Source organism: Thrips palmi, unplaced genomic scaffold (assembly GCF_012932325.1).
Source record: "Thrips palmi isolate BJ-2018 unplaced genomic scaffold, TpBJ-2018v1 HiC_scaffold_1, whole genome shotgun sequence".
NCBI lineage: Eukaryota > Metazoa > Arthropoda > Insecta > Thysanoptera > Thripidae > Thrips > Thrips palmi.
This window is the reverse complement of record NW_023144620.1, coordinates 2119284-2132443: the sequence shown is the minus strand read 5'-3', so window position 1 is coordinate 2132443 and position 13160 is coordinate 2119284.

The window sequence follows — 13160 nt, the reverse complement described above, 5'->3', positions numbered from 1 at the left end:
CGGCACCCCGCCACTGCCTTTCGTGGCCCTGTCCTGATTTTTCGTTTGTCGTTCGATAATTTCGTCATTTGGATCGCTAATCAGCACGACTCGGCCCGTCGCGCCTCTGTTATGGCCCCCGCGTTGCCTCACCTGTTTAATGACGCCGTTTGTTTCGTAGGAGGGCCGCATAGAGGGTTCATTCGTTTGGTGTGTGTTGAGAGAGAGAGAGATAGAGAGAGAGAGAGGAGAGAGGAGAGAGAGAGAGAGAGAGAGAGAGAGAGAGAGAGAGAGAGAGAGAGAGAGAGAGAGAGAGAGAGAGAGAGAGAGAGAGAGAGAGATCACCTCAGTACGGGACACGTCCGCTAACGCAAAAGGTCATCAAGCTCCCGAATCGTTTTTTCGGGTGTGTCCGTTTTCTCAGCTGAGCTAGCGCCCCGATAACACCGATACCAGACCGGAGGCAAGTTGATTGAATTCTCAAAAGGCAGTGCACAGTGGACCTGAAGACCGGTGGGGGCGGCCTAAATTTGGACCCCCACCAGTGGATTCCTCGATCGGAGAGCAATCCATTGGGGGGGTCACACGTTCGGTTCGAGTCCCATTTAGCGACTCCGGAGCTCAAAACGCGTCTGAGATTTCGTCCACCTCCACCGGTCTTCTGGCCCACTGTGCGGTGATTCCGCGCGCGGCGGACGTACTGGCGGTTCGCTCCGATGCCGGACGAGTAGTGCCCCGGCGAGCCGCGGCGTCGTGACCGGACCGAGGGCCGGCCTTCCGAGAACCGATAAATAAGCTTTTCTCGTAATATGGACGACATGCGCGGCGACCTTTTGCACTCCCGGCAAAGCCGCTCTTCAAACACTCGCGAGCTTGCACACACACACACACACACACACACACACACACACACACACACACACACACACACACACACACACACACACACACACACACACGGGAGAGAGAGCACACGGTATGAGAAATCCCGAGCGTGCCCCTACAGGCCGTGCTCGTCGGGCCCGGGTGCAGCGTTTAATGCAAATTGAATAGGAAGCCGTTTCGTGCAGGTGTGAGGGAGGAGGCCGCGTCGAGGAATTTACAGCGTGGTGGTGCGCTTTTGCTCTGTGGAAATTGTCTAAAGTTCATCACGCGCGGCGGCGGGAACAGAACTCTGAAAACCACGCCGCGTCGTGGACTAGAAAACCGTACATTTGAGGAGAAAAAAAAAAAACATTGAAGGGAACTGACATGCGTCCAGAACGTGTGGTTGTGTCATTACAGTGACCTGCCTTTCGACGTGTTGTAGATCTAAGTCATGTGGTCAGAGATTTGTTGAAAAAAGGGTCTTGTTCATTTCAGTTCAATGAAAACAGAATGAGAGCCCATTTTGTCCTTTCCGACAGGTGACTTATCATCGCGGAACCTCACCTAAAAATGCAAATGGTGTCGTTCTTTTGGGTTTTAGCAGTGGTTTTTTTTCGCCTCTCTTTTTTTTTGCGACGTCACTCCGCGGAGACACGACTCGACCATAAGCCGTCGCCGGAATGGCGCCGTGAAGCCGATGCGATGGTTCGGCCTGGCCGAGGCCTGGTCGCGAATTTCCGAGCGATATCGGCAAACAACGCCTCGGTTCAGACGGCCCGCCAATGTGCCGTTGCACTTGAAGTTTACTGCCGCGTCATAAAGAGCAGAGCGAGGCGAAGCGCTCGGACCGGCCGGCGCGTTATCATGTCAACCGGGCCACCTCGGCTTGGTTCGCCTCGCACAGTGGGCCAGAAGACCGGCGGAGGCGGTTTAAAATCCCTGACGCCTTTTGAGCTCCAGCATCGCTAGATGTGACTTGAACCGAACGTGTGACCTCACCAATGGATTGCTCTCCGGACGGGGAATCCATTGGTGGGGTCACACGTTCGGTTCGCGCCAAAGGGAAATAACTCCAGTCAAATTTGTACAACGAAATTCATCGCAAACTAGTAGAACTCACTGAAATTCATTAAAATTCATAGAAATTTGGTTCAAATTCATCGAAATATGACTGAATTTCATCGAATTTTGATTGGAATTCATCGAAATTTGACTGAAAATCGTTGGATTTGTACACCGGAATTCTCAGTGATTTCCCACTGTGCTGCCTCGGCCGTCTTTGCTCGGCTCGTATTCCGAGGAAGCAGGTCCCGTCCCAGCACGGCCTAAGACCGACAGGCGGACAGACATGCATGCGGACGGGCAGACAGACGGAGGCGATTGCATGCCGCGAGATGCGCGGTCCGCAGCGGCAGCACCCTCCCCGACATGATGCAAGTCCTTCTGCTGCACAGCCCCAGTGAAAGTGGCGCGGCCCTGGCCAGGCCCTGGCGGGGTGCCACGCTTTGACAGGCAGAGCTACGGCGTGGACGTCGCGTCGCCCCTCCCACAACTCACGCTCGCGAGCACGTTGGCCGGCAGGCTGGGCCACTGTGGGTCAGAAGTCCGCCGCGGCGGTGGCCGAAACTCTAGACGCGTTTTGAGCTCCAGAGTCGCTACACAGGACTCGAACCGATCGTGTGACCCCACCAATGGATTCCTCGTTCGGAGAGCAATCCATTGGTGGGGTCACACGCTCAGTTCGATTCCCATTCAGCTCAAAACGCGACTGGGATTTTGACCGCCTCCACGGGTCTCATGACCCACTGTGAGGTGTGAAAATTGAGGGGTCCAGGCGGGGACCCAGTGGGAGCGCACAAGACAGTTGCCCCCTCTTCGCCCCTACCCGGCAAAATCGGTTCCTGATTTTCCCGCCGGAGGGGTCGCGGACTGCCCCGGGTCGCGGGTTCGAACACCCGCCCGGCCGTTTGTCTTTTCCGTTTCGAGATTGTGGGTCCAATGCGGAAAAGGCGGCCGCCGCTTGTCGCTCGGCCTTGTTGGACTTAATGCCGGGCCGCACGCCGGCACGGCATGCGACGTGCACATGCACTTACAGTGCACGAGCAGTGCACTTGCAGCGCACCTGCCGGCAGATATGTAAAGGGAAAGCCTGTGCGCCTTGCCGCGCAACGCCCCCGCAGTTCGGCATGGCGCAAGCGACTTATTTTAAAAAAAAAAACAGTAAGAGAAAAAGACGAAGAAAACAAAGAAAACGCGAAAAAAGTAAAGAAAAAAACTGTATAAAACGACTCAGAAAAAAATTATATGAGACAACTAAGAAAAAACAAAAAAACAGAATAAAAGAAAAAAAAAACAAAAAAACAGAATAAAAGAAAAAAAAACAAAAAAAATTTACTTTGTTGCGAAAAAAAATCTATGATATGTTCTTTAAAGTAAGACATCTAATTAGATGTTACAGTTTTGTGACAATTTTTTTTCTGTCGGTGCGGAAGCCGATGCAGATCGAACGTGACGTGCTCTTCGTGCGGCGCGGGAACTCGGCTCTTCCGGGGGGACAGGCCGACAGGCCGGGGCAGACAGGACACTCCGACAGCCCAGCCGCACGCACTGCCGCCCTAATTAGACTCGAGGGGAATCATTCCCAGCTTCCCAGCGCTCTCTCTCTCTCTCTCTCTCTCTCTCCTCTCTCTCTCTCTCTCTCTCTCTCTCTCTCTCTCTCTCTCTCTCTCTCTCTCTCTCTCTCTCGGCGTGACCCGCGTGTCGTCGCAGAAGCGACAAGCACACGCGCTTTCAAGAAGGGCTTTCCGTAAAGGGCTGTCGGTCTGCCCTGGGTCTGCCTGCAAGGGATTCCGTTAAGGTTTTGCTGCGTGGGTCTAAGGAAGCGCTTTCTTCAGGGGCTTTCAGTGAAGGACTTTCATAGAGGGCTTTCAGTGAAGGACGTTCATAGAGGGCTTTCAGTGAAGGACGTTCATAGAGGGCTTTCAGTGAAGGGTTCTCCTCAGAGTACGGTTTTCAGTTAAGAGTTTTCAGTTAAGGGTGTTCAGTGAAAGCCTTTCATTAAAGGGCTTTTAGTTGAGAGATTTCAGTGAACGGCCGTAAGTAGAGTGCTTTTAGTGAAAGGTTTTTGGTAGAAAGCTTGCAGTGAAGAGCTTTCAATCAAGAGTTTTGCATCGAATGGATTTCAGTGAGAACTTTCAGGAAGGACTCCTCAGCGCTATTGAGTACGAACTCTTTAGCTAGCACTGGCTTTAGTAAGGGCCTCCAGGAAATGTCCTTCAGGAAGGGCTTCCAGTGAAGGTCCTTCAGTAAGGGCCTCCATAAGGACCGCCAGTAAGGGCTGCGGGGTGCCTTGACTCGCCTCGTTGCTACGCGTGTCTACGGCCGGAACGCGCCGAGCTGACAAATGCATGTCTCCACTGCGGCTTGGTTTCACTGTCCCCTTCACTTTGGCGAGTGCGGCACGACGCTCGTGTTCGAGTCTGAAGGACCGTTTCGTCGCTCTGTCTCTCTCGCACTCCGGAGGCGTCCCGTCCGGGTGCGAGAGAGACAGAGCGCCGTGAAATGTTGCGGGTTCGGCGTCGTGCAGTTTGTCGCGGCCCGACGCGAGATTAGGCACACTGGGATTGAGACACGCGTGCGGGGCGATGTAAAAGCCTCGGTGAGGACATTTGGACGGCAGTGGCGGATCCAGGGGCTGGTTCAGAGGGTGGAGGGGGAATGTAAAAGCCTCGATGAGGACATTTGGACGGCCTGTTGCCTCCCCTGCGGCCCCGCCGCGTCGTTCGATCACGAAAAGCTAAGAGCTGATTTATAGCGTATCTGTGAACCTACTTTCGGTTTGTAGCTCAATCTTTGCTCGGGCAGGCGTACACTGTCATGTTAATTTCTTTATTTCGAGTCTACAAACTGTGCAAAAAAAAAGGAAAACGTTAGGAATTCCAAGATAAACCAAATTTTAGCGCGTGATTTTTTCGTCACATCAAAAATTGCCATTTACTTTCAAGTCCATGAACAACATATTCGTGAACATGTCTCGCGAAAACATGCCCTGGCGGTCGCCATATGACCCGTCAATGAATTTCATGGAATTAAATCTCGTCATTCATGCGTATGATCCGACAACATGTAATTGCATATCGGGCTGCAAAACAACCGAGACCAACACGGCGAGGCCCATTTTGGGTCTCGCGTCGTTTATCGCCGCGAGGTGAACGGGACTGCCTGCGCACTGATTCAGAGAGGAGTCGTTTTCGTCGCTCTGTCTCTCTCGCACCCGTACGGGTCGTCCCGTGAGTGCGAGAGAGACAGAGCGACGAAAACGACTCGCGGAATCAGTCTGCTGGAACCGGAGCGAGCGACCCTTGGCGAGGCACGGTGCCCTGCTTGCGGGCCACGCGTCGCTGCCTGTGGACCGATCCATTAATATCCAGATTACACTCGATAGTGGGTGGCGGACACACACACACACACACACACACACACACACACACAGAGAGAGAGAGAGAGAGAGAGAGAGAGAGGGGAGAGAGAGAGAGAGAGGAAGGAGAGAGAGAAGAGAGAGAGAGAGAGAGAGAGAGAGAGAGAGAGAGAGAGAGAGAGAGAGAGAGAGAGAGAGAGAGAGAGAGCAAGGCGACGTGCTCGACGTCTCTCGCCTGCGTGCCTGAGCACCCAGACTGCAAGCATAAAGCAGCCGCAGAGCGAGTGTCTCGTCGCTCTGTCTCTCTCGCGCTTCTGCGTTGGACGCCCTATGAGTGCGAGAAGGACAGAGCGCTACGGAATACCACCGCAATGTTCGCAAACAGCCTGCCGGGGGTACGTATTTCATGTGGTCGCGTGGAAGTCGCGTGGATACGACGCAAAGCTGGTGGCTTTTCGGAGCACAGGGCCCTGCCTCGCCCCGCCCCGCCCCGCCCCGCCTTCCCCAACGAGCGTGTTGATGCAAGAGGTGCGGGCGGCCGGACGGAGTGGCCTGTAGTGGACCGATTCCGAGAGTCGTTTTCGTCGCTCTGTCTCTCTCGCACCTGTGCGCGACGCCCCATGGGGGCGAGAGAGACAGAGCGACGAAAACGACTCTCAGTCTGCAGTGGCGGTACACATTCCGCCAACCGGTCCTGCACAGGGCCAAACACCCCCGTCGTCCCCGCGGCCCGAAGCCCGCCCTCGCTTTTCCAATCACCGCTTCCCGCCCCCGTTTTCAATTTCCCGCTGTCGCTTCGCTTTGTTTCGACCAATCAGCGCGCGACGTTACGGCCGGTGACGGTCCAGCAGGCTCCATTCCGATCGGTGCTTTCGTCGCTTCGTCTCTCTCACACTGGGTCGCGCCGCTGGGGTGCGAGGAGAGACAGAGCGACGAAAGCGATTGTTTGGAGTCAGCCGGCAGGTAGCAGTGTAAAGCCCAAAATACTGCGATATCGGCTGGTCAGGCGTGGATCCACTGCACTTTAAATGTCTTCCGGTAAAAGGCTGCGACAACATATTGTGATGGACATTTTTCTCCATAATACCGTCGAAATTCGTCAAAATATCTATAAGGTACAGTTAATTCTCAGTGGTATGTTATGGAGTCAGCTGCACCACCATAATACGGAACATTTTCACCATAATATGGAGAATTTTCACTGCACAACATTTAGAGTGTGGAGGTCCACTTTGCCCCTCCCTAGACGGTCCCTGGACCCACCACTGCACTGCTTCATTAGCGACCTGCAGGGAAGACCAAGTGGAGAACGCTCCATTTAAATAGAGCAGCGAAATGATGACGGCTCTTGATTAGCGAAAACAGCTTCTGCACAGAGCCGTTTCGTTGCCGTCCTTTTCAATACTGGTTCGCCCTTGCCTTTACGATTGTCCCGGACGAATGAATGGTGACCGAATTTCACGGTCCGATGCGTGTGTCGAAACGCGCTCCTCCGTTTAACGGTGTAGCAGTTTAACGCTGTCACGCCGTTGCGCGGCCGCGGCAGCAGACTGACTCCGAAAGTCGTTTTCGTCGCTCTGTCTCTCTCGCGCTCGTCGGGTGCCCCGTGTGGGTGCGAGGGCGACAGAGCGACGAAAACGACTCTCGGAGTCCGTCGCGGCAGGCAGCCTTACAGTGTCCCAGCCGGCCGTGCCGGTGCGGGTGGTGCTGATCGAGATGGCGACCTCGCGCGGCCCGCCCAGCGCGGTGGCCGTCCAGCTTGCCCGCGGCAGTCTCTCTCTCTCTCTCTCTCTCTCTCTCTCTCTCTCTCTCTCTCCCTCTCTCTCTCTCTCTCTCTCTCTCTCTCTCTCTCTCCTCTCTCTCTTCTCTCTCTCTCTCTCTCTCTCTCTCTCTCTCTCTCTCTCTCTCTCTCTCTCTCTCTCTCTCTCTCTCTCTCTCTCTCTCTCTCTCTGCAGGTGGCACTCGGCGTGGGCGGTGGCCGCGCGTCCAAGTCACCGAGGCGGTCACCACCGCGAGCGGCCCGCGGACAGCGCGCGAGCAAATTTGCATTCTCGTGCGTGCAACACGCAAAAAAATAATTCGAGGGCCACCTAAAAAATTAGCACGGGTGCTAAAACTGTTAGCTGTGTAGGCCCAACTAAAATTTTAATCGTAGTGCTAACATTTTAACTCTGTTGCTAATCGCGAACTCCCCAACTAAATCATATTGGCCTCCAGCTACATTATTTAGCACCTGTGCTAATTTTTTAGCTCTGCTGCTCCGAATCCCCACTAAATCGCTTAGCACTGATCTGAAAAATATTTTTTTGCGTGAACGCCCCCTGGGCCCCTGGGTGACACTTAGCGGACTATCGGGTGGCACAAGTGGGCTGCCGTGGCCGGGCAGTGGCACCCGCAGTGCTTTGGAAGAGGCCGCCCCCTACTCTTCGGGAACGCCGCTTTGTAGATACAGAAACAGGACACACGAACACACACACAGACACACACGCACGCACGTACACAACACAGCGGCAGAGGTCATGGGCCGATTAACATAGCCGTGCGGGCATGTCACAGTGGGCCAGAAAACGACCCAGAGACGGCCAAAGTTCTGGACGCGTTTTGAGCTCCAGAGTCGATAAATGGGACTCGAACCGAACGTGTGACCCCACCAATGGATTGCTCGCCGAACGAGGAATCCGTTGGTGGGGTCACACGTTCGGTTTGATTCCTGTTAAACGACTCTGGAGCGCAAAGCGCGTCTAGAATTTTGGCCGCCTTCACCGGTCTTCTGGCCCACCGTGCGTCGTGCGGAGCCCCTGCCAATACGGCGGTAGGCCACCCGCAGCGCTGATGTGTGTTGCGGGCCTGCCTACCCCGGCAATGGCAGGGGCTCCACGCTGGCGTATTCAATGCAACACTCTGATTTTTACAAGCGCTTTCGTCGCTCTGTCTCTCTTGCATCCCTCAGGGACACCCCTTGAGTGAGTGAGAAAGAGAGAGAGAGAGAGAGAGAGAGAGAGAGAGAGAGAGAGAGAGAGAGAGAGAGAGAGAGAGAGAGAGAGAGGAGAGGAGAGAGAGAGAGGAGAGAGAGAGAGAGAGAGAGAGAGAGAGAGAGAGAGACTGCCCAGTAATTGGACGTCCTTGCTGCCGCCCGGCTCCGAAAAAGGGTTCCGTCGCTCTGTCTCTCTCGCACCTTTACGGGACGCCGCGTGAGTGCGAGAGAGACAGAGAGGAAGCCAATGCCAAGGGTGGCCGCCTCATTAGGCGTGGCGGAACCGTGACAAGGAGAAACGCGGCGAATACCGGCGGCGGGAGTCCGCGGCGGCCGCCACGTTGACAAAAGGCCCGTCGCTCTGTCTCTCTCGCACCTTTACGGGACGCCACGTGAGTGCGAGAGAGACAGAGCGACGAAACCGACTCTCGGAATCAGTCTGCTGCTGACTGGCCAGGCGGGCGGAGACAATGCGGGGGCGGTCTGCACTGTGTTGCGGTGTGTGCGGCACACTGTGCGCCCCCGGCAAGGCTGTCGCGGATTGACTGTAGCGCGTTGTTGCAGCGGACTGATTCCGAGAGTCGTTTTCGTCGCTCTGTCTCTCTCGCACCTGTGCGGGTCGCCCTGTGGGTGCGAGAGAGACAGAGCGACTGCGGCGCGTTGGCGTGCGCTGCTGGCCGCTCCATTTACGTGACAACAAAGAGAGTGGCGAGCTGCTGGCGTCCGCGGCGATCACTCAGGTGCCGCTTAGCGAGGCTGCCGTGCCCTGCAGGCTGCTCTCGTCGCTCTGTCGCACTCATGGGGCGTCCCGCAAGGGTGCGAGAGAGAGAGAGAGAGAGAGAGAGAGAGGGAGAGAGAGAGAGCGACGAGCAGTGCTCGGAATCAGCCGGCCGGCCGTGCCCGCCAAGGCAACCCAAAGGCCCGCCCTTCCCTCCACCTGCTGCAGCGGACTCCGAGAGTCGCTCTGTCTCTCTCGCACCCACACAGAACGCCGCATGAGTGCGAGAGAGACAGGAGCGACGAGAACGACTCTCGGCGTCAGTCTGCTGCTGGACTCTCACGCGACCCTGCCGCCACCCCGCGCGGTGAGGCCGTCCACTGGGTTAACATTGATTTGATTGCGAGTGAGAGGCTCTCAGTTGCACTGTTGACTGGTCAGTTTTTTTGTGGTGTGCTTGACTTTCGTTTAGAACCTCTAGCCCAGCGTAGCTCCGCGCGCAAGAGCCTCTTGGTGAGGTCGCAGGATTGAGTGGTGTACCTTACGCGTGGAGCAGCGTTGCCAGTTGGATCATTCTGTAGAACATGACTGCTTGTTCACTGTTAAGTGACCGCCTTGCTGCCCTGTTGACGGTTGTTTCGTCCTCTGTCTCTCTCTCACCCTTACGGAGCGCCCCACGAGTGCGACGGAGACGGACAGCGACTGGTTGGAGTGAGCGCGCTGTGAGGACGACCTGTGGAGGGTGCTGGCTTGGCCCGCTGCCCACTGTGCGAACGCGACGGCCTGCTGTACTCGCCGCCCTGCCCTGCCTGGCCCTGCCGCCGCACCGGCAGACTGATTCCGAGAGTCGTTTTCGTCGCTCTGTCTCTCTCGCGCTCATACGGGGCACCGCATGAGTGCGAGAGAGACAGAGCGACGAAAGTGATTTTCAGGATCTGCGTCTGCCCGCGCCCACCACGTGGCGGTAATTAATGCGGTGGGGCGGAGAGGTGGTCAGTCTGTCCCGCTCGCTGCGATCTGATTTACCCGCACACTGCTAGTCCACCGGCGCGGCGGCAGGGTGGTCCTCCCTCCCCGGACTTCGCCGCCTGACCTCACCTGGCCGTCAGTCGCCCGGCCTCCTCCGCGTCTCTCCTGTTGAGCTTAATTAGCTCCACGCTGCCGTGATTAGAGTGGAGGCTCGGCGGCGCGTTTTGTCGCGGCCAGCACTGCAAAAATTTGTAGTAACTGAATGGAAACTTGTTGAGTGTATTTTTTTCATGGTGACAAGATGGAGTCACACGGAAAAAAAGAATTTGTTGTGACAACGAAAATGTATGTTGATTTTGGGATAGCAAAAAAAAAGTTGTTAGACGTACTATAAATTTGTTGTGAGAACGAACACTTTGCTCTCACGACAAATTATTTGTTAGGAGTACAAACATTCATTTTTATTGTGTTTAGTACTCCTGACGATATAGTTCGTTGTCAGAACGAAATGTTCGTTCTGACAACAAATTGGTAGTACGCCCAACAACTTTTTTTAGCTATCCCAAAATCAACATACATTTTCGTTGTCACAACAAATTCTTTTTTTACGTGCAGTCAATGTCCTCACTTTTAAGTGATAAAAATTTCATCACACGGTGAAACAACTGGTTCCCGGTTTTCCAATAGGAACTCCCTGGAAATCACCTCTGTAGGCTACGGAGGAAAACTAGGAACAGATGCAGTGATTGTCAAATGATAACAGTTTTATCACTTCCAAATGATGCCAAGTTTCTTACTTTTAGATGTCGTCAATGTCATCCCTTTCATTTTGTGACAGTTTTGGCACTTAAATAATGATATTCGTCCCTTTCGAGGACGATTTCCTTAAAATATAAGAGGCGATGAGCATGTTTCATGACATTCTTGTGAGGAGAATGAGCCTTGAAACCGTCACCGTAAGTGACGACAACCAGAGTTTTCACAGTGCTCCCGACACGCACCGAGCCTTGTCTTTGTCTGGTTACGCGACGCGACCGCGACCTGCCCCACGTCACGCCCGATGTGTCGCCGTGGACCGTGTCGCGGTGTCCCTCCTTGACGCGTCGTGTCGCCTCGGCGTCGTCGCCTCGGCGTCACCACGGCGTCGCCTCGGCGTCACCACGGCGTCACCACGGCGTCACCACGGCGTCACCACGGCGTCACCTCGGCGTCACCACAGCGTCACCTCGGCGTCACCACGGCGTCACCTCGGCGTCACCACGGCGTCACCACGGCGTCACCACGGCGTCACCTCGGCGTCACCTCGGCGTCACCACGGCGTCACCTCGGCGTCACCACGGCGTCACCACGGCGTCACCACGGCGTCACCTCGGCGTCACCACGGCGTCACCTCGGCGTCACCACGGCGTCACCTCGGCGTCACCACGGCGTCACCTCGGCGTCACCACGGCGTCACCTCGGCGTCACCACGGCGTCACCTCGGCGTCACCTCGGCGTCACCTCGGCGTCACCACGGCGTCACCACGGCATAACCTCGGCGTCGCCTCAGCGTCACCACGGCGTCGCCACGGCGTCGGGGGACGCGACTCGGTCGGACTTATCGGTCGCTCGGCTCACGTAACGCGATGCGCGCGGCTCCTCGTTGCGTGGACCGGCCGCTTTGTTTGGACAAGGAGGGACCGACCGAGTGGCTGCGACGAGAGAGAAAGAGAGAATTTGAAACAACAAACACACTGCGACCACGTGGAGAAACCGTTGGAGAAAGAATAGTCTTTACAGTAACTGGTACACTGGAGAAAAAATTGACCTGGTGAATTCTTAAATCACTTTTATTCCCAGGCAAGGCTGAACTTGCTGGTAAAACAAACACCTCCTTATCAGTTTTGCTGGGTTTCTTTCACCAGTGCTGATAGCAATGATCAAAGCTGCCCATCTGTATTTAACGATTTTACCTTTATTTGTGCTTAAGTTTCGATGAACAAAAACCTCACACCCCGTCGTGATTTTTACTTTTTACTGTAGTTTTCTGTGTAACTCGTGTGTTTGTTTTTCGGTGTTACGTCGCTCCGCCGGTGATCTAGTCGTATTTCGGCACGGCGCCGCCGTTGTGTGTGATTAGCTCGCATTGTTCGACCGGGCCCTCCGCGTGATGATCATCAGCTGGCTCTCTCTCTCTCTCTCTCTCTCTCTCTCTCTCTCTCTCTCTCTCTCTCTCTCTCTCTCTCTCTCTCTCTCTCTCTCTCTCTCTCTCTCCGCAGCCCCCGCACGTCGTTGCGCAACATTAAGACGGATTTCCTCGGCGTCAAAAGTAGTCCTCATCACGCACGCCATTGTCGGCGCCGCGTGGACGCGTGTCTGGCACGCCACTGGCACGCGCCGGGCCGTCCTTGCGTGCGCCGAGGCGTGCGCACTGCGACAAAAGAGACAGTCCAGACGCCTTTGCAGTGGACGCACACGGAGAAAAAAATTACTTAGTTGTGGTGATCAACTTCGGTCGATGTGCTTCATTCGTTAGGTACGATCGAAAAGTCGATTCCTACAGCCATAAGATGGGTCACTACAACCCACAGTGGGCCATCAGACCGGCGTTGTGGCAAAAACTCCGAGCTCCTAAGTCGCTAAACAGGACTCAAACCGAGCGTGAGCGTGTGACTCCTCCCTCGGAGAGCAATCCATTGGTGGGGTCACACGTTCGGTTCGAGTCAGCGACCCTAGAGATTAAAACGCGTCAAGGATTGTGGCCGCCTCCACCGGTCTTCTGGCCCTCCCTTCTCGTTGCTGGTCTCGACTTTTTCGATTGCAGCTATCGAATTCAGCCTATCCAACCAAAGATGATCCCCACAACAAAGTGATTTTTTTTCGTGCGCGCGGCCACGGACGATTCATTTTTCTCCCCCTTTGCCATTTGTGCCGCTGAATGGAGGCTCCGTCTTTTATTCCGAACCGGCCGCACTGATTCGATACATCGACGCATTGATACTTCGATACATCGAAGCGTTCGGCCAATCAGACGCCGCTATTCACGGCGCGCCTGGGGAGTGGCCGCGGAGATCGCCCCCAATCAGCGCGTCTATTTATCCGCGCCCCGCGGCCGTGACATCGCGTCGTGAAATGTTTGGCCATTCTGCCCGACCCGCCTTGCCAGTGGACCAACTCATAGTCGAGGTTAAAGAGCAGAGACGACGGCCGAACCGACACTCTCGCTCTCGAAAAAAGAACATTGATGCTGACGCATT